The sequence below is a fragment of the Centruroides vittatus genome, unplaced genomic scaffold (genome assembly GCF_030686945.1).
Source record: "Centruroides vittatus isolate TY-2023 unplaced genomic scaffold, ASM3068694v2 scaffold_2906, whole genome shotgun sequence".
Lineage (NCBI taxonomy): Eukaryota > Metazoa > Arthropoda > Arachnida > Scorpiones > Buthidae > Centruroides > Centruroides vittatus.
This window is the reverse complement of record NW_027122695.1, coordinates 329,683-333,968: the sequence shown is the minus strand read 5'-3', so window position 1 is coordinate 333,968 and position 4,286 is coordinate 329,683.

The window sequence follows — 4,286 nt, the reverse complement described above, 5'->3', positions numbered from 1 at the left end:
TATGAAGAAATTATAGAATTTGCCATGCGTACTTGCAGGATATTTCCTACGCTCTCTCCTTGTAGATTAAATATTAACCCAGAAATGATTATTAACTAAATATTAAAAATAATGTAAAAGCAATAACTGCGGAAATAAAGATAATAAAACTTGATTTTATGTTGTTTATTGTACATAAAATTATTTTTTACACAATTTAGAAATAAATCAGCAACTCTCCCCGCAACATTTGAAATTTTGGTGGCGCTTTCTATTACAATATCTTTTTTATATTTCTTGCTATTATCAGATGGCAAAACGCTTCATTTTGAGGATCGAAATGAGTTTTATAAAAAAAAAGAAGTGTAAATGCTAATAACGCGTAAAATCGTCAATAATTCTGACACTACTAGGAATAGAGATGACCCCTTTATCTTTCCATTCCCTCTACCTTTAACTATCAAAATTTAACAGCACCAATCCCCCTAATACAGAAACCTCGCCGCAAAATTTCAAAAATTTTTGACAGAAAGCACAGAAGTTATGTAACTTCAAACAGGTTGAACCAAATTTGTCGACATTTAATAGTGTTCTAAATCTAAAAATGTGGGAAGTCATTTTCTGACCTATTGCCAGTTTTTTCCTCTATTATAGAAAACAGTCGAGAAAGTAAAAAACGAGTACTCAATTTTACTTATTAAAGCACTTAGTAATCAAGTCAATAAAGTACAGATAAAAGTAAAAAATGTAATAAAGAAATTAAATTAAAGAGATTTAAAGAGAAATGGCATATTTTTTAAATCGGTATAAACCCGGGCATGCAGTTATAGAAGAGGCGATGGAAGAGCTAGGTAACGTGGCGCCATCTAGTGGGGATGAGGGCCGTAAGTCTAGTTTTTTCTTACAATAAGTTTTCCGAAGTTCAACCGAAAGTTACGAAACTCAGAAAAAGTATAAAACAACTGTCTGGTTTTATATTCCGAAAAACAACGCTAAAAAATGTCAAATTCACCTTTGTCATTGAGCGTCAAATATTAAGTATTTTTTGATTATATTTTATCTGATTGTTAATTATATTTTTTAATGTATAATTTACACGCATGACACGGAGATTCTAAGCATTTCCTCATCAAAACAATCGAAATCTAACGTGAAAATTGTTTTTCAAAAATCAGACACCGAACCGCAAAAGTCATCCTAGAAGCCTGCACTGGCTTACTACTTGCCCAGGCAATTAAACATTATAAAAGTTGGTGCAGTTTTAAATTTTGTCGGAAAACTGAAGCAACTCGTTGCATTTTTTAAAAATCGAATTTGAATTAAGTGAAATGCTCAAATTTGAATTATATGTTTAATTTATTTAATTTAAAATACAATCAAACTTGTTTTTATGCGGGGGATAGGGACCGCATTAAAAAAAACGCATAAAAAAATCTCACGAAACTTTACGAATGGCTGTAAATAATAATTTTCGCGACACAATTAAAAAATATTTTTTTATGCGGTCAACAGGGACCGCATAAAAAAAGTCTCACATAGAAAATAACTCAAAACCGTACGAAATAGAATTTATTGACAACAGATGTCAGCACTTGACTGCATCGTCTGGTCTATCGTCTGTTTTACATATTTTTGTCCAGGTGGTGTTTTGTTGACTTAAAAAGTAAATTATTTCATTTTTCGCATATTCATGCAATAATATTACTATAATAAGTGCATTTATGCTATAATAAGTTTATTTAGCTATAATAAGTCAACGTAAGACATGACGAATCGCACGAGACTAGTCGCCAACTATACCGCACAAATTAAAAATTCGCATTAAAAAAATCGCACAAATAAAAATCGCACATAAAAAGAGCGCATAAAAACAGGTTTGACTGTATATGCTCTCCATTCCAAATTAGTATTGGCTTGTCCCTGTACTTCATACCTTTCTTTGTAACAATGAAGTCGTTCCATTCATCTATCTTACGCCCTCGAAAAGAAAATTTTAAAATCACATTAGAAAAGAATATATAGAAGTAGATAGCAATTTGTTTACTGTAAATCAGCAGAATCCTTAAAATAAGGAAATAGCTGATGCTTGTTACAAAATGGCATTTTAAAAAAAGGAAAAATTTTATAAAACAATACCAGGTAGAGTTTACGAGTTATTTATATACACAAGATGGAAATACTGCTTGTCAATAAATAACAAAATCACTTATTTCAATGTTGAAGACTCATTTTGCGACAAGTATAGCCTGTACAACGTCCTCCTATAGGATAATACTGTTAAAAGTTGTAGCAATAATAAATTCATGTGAATCTTTATAACAAATTTTCCGGTCTTATATAGCGGTTTCTTGAAGTTTTAATTTAGAATATGCTTTTTGAGATTTCGTGTCATAAAGACCTTAAAACATTAAATTGTCTGGTTTAATGCAATCGATATTAGAAATGCTATTATACTAATTTGTGATTTTAAATATATTGCTTTAAATTATCGATAGTATTTCTAGTATCGGGCATAACATAAAAGTAAACAATGACATAAATTACAATTAAAAATTCTCCGGAATTCAATACGACAAATTATAATTGTTGAAGTTTTAGTTCCTGTAATTTTCACTTATAGAGAAGCTCTAGCCTCAGATCCTTTCAGGTTCTTTCTATACGTACGATTTTGTCTTCAGTATAATAAATAAATGTTTCTTTTTCTAAGATTGTTATAATGTGATTTGTTTGTTTGTAAATAAAATGGAAAGCATACGAAATGAAATACAAAATATTTTACCGAAATGCTGAATTTGGAATAAGCAAAGTGTGCCAGCAAAATTATTTCGACATAAAACGCATTCAAATTAAGTCGAATGGAAAGTAAAATTCGCCTAATCGAGATTGTACTGTACGGCCGAGATAGCAACCAAATGTTTAGTGTTTTTTTTAGGGAATAGTCTAATTGTCTGAGAATACATTAGCAAATTGTTTGGAAGGTCTGAGATCAAATTCGGCAAAAACCTGCAGTAATTTTTCTTGGGCGGGCGTTTGGCCATGTTTCTGACCACTTAACTGCTTCTATAGTGCGCTGGGCTGAACCCACGTTGGGTATTTTTTTTTTTTTTTTTTTAACTCTTTTCGCCCTGTGGGCACTAAGAGGGCCTCTTTTAGTAGGCCCATTATGGGTTCGGCCAGGCCCACAATGGGGCGACCGGGTGGTGAGGGACAGGGCCCGACATATCCGAACGGACCACCCCCCGAAAAATTCCTGGGGAAAATTCGACCCGTTCGGATTCGATCCCGGGTCCCCCAGAGCGGTAGGCTGCCACCTTGACCTCTCGGCCATCCGGCCACCCACGTTGGGTATAGAAAGAAAGCACGTATGATGCCCATAGGGAGAAACTGAAAAATATGGAAAATTATTCAGCATTCTTTTCGATTTAGATACGAACCGCTCTATGACCCTATAGTTTATCTTGTGAGACATGGAATGAGGCACTGATTCATAATTCATACATAACGAAGCAAGTCAGACTTACCAATAGTAGCCAGTGTAGAATATACAGTTCTGTTGCTTGGCATTAATTAATTAATCAACAAAATTAAGTTGTATATGTTTAAAGCTGATTTTTCTGAAGTTTCATCGTCAGAAAAGCAAACCCTGAATTTGTAGCCATTGACCCAGTCAAAATATAATTCAGATGAAAATGACAATTTAAATTAATTAATTTTTCCAAATAAACGTGTCGAAGTAATTAATTAAAATTTTCTCGAGTGATTTATTTTAGTTGAAAGCATTTAAAATTTTAATGAGCAAAGATATTGAAGCATCTAAAGCTCAATTATGAGGTTCTGAGGCACCTTGATTCCCTCAAAAATTCGGAGTTATCGTCGTACTTAAACTTTAATCCTAATCTGTATAGTGCAATTACTAATAATCGTGATTTATAACCATAATAAAAATTAGAAAAAATTATTAATTATTAATGATATTTACAGAAATTTAAAAATTAAGTTCATTTTGTAACTAGAGGAAATCGACATTCATAAAATTCTGATCAATAACGTAATATTTAAACAAATTAAACAATAAATAAACTGTATTATTCGTTTATTTTTCGGTCTGCTATAAAGATTTTCACTAGACTCTGTTTTTATGACTTCAAAGAATTTTGAAATCTGCTCATAAAGCGAGCTGTAGTTTCTTTCTCAGGTTGGTGTCATGAATTCAAATTTCTTTCGCAGAAACCTGGCTTTAACAGTATGACACGACAAAGAGAATTAACCTTCTTCTTACTGTCTTAATAGAAAATTAATGTAGTCCT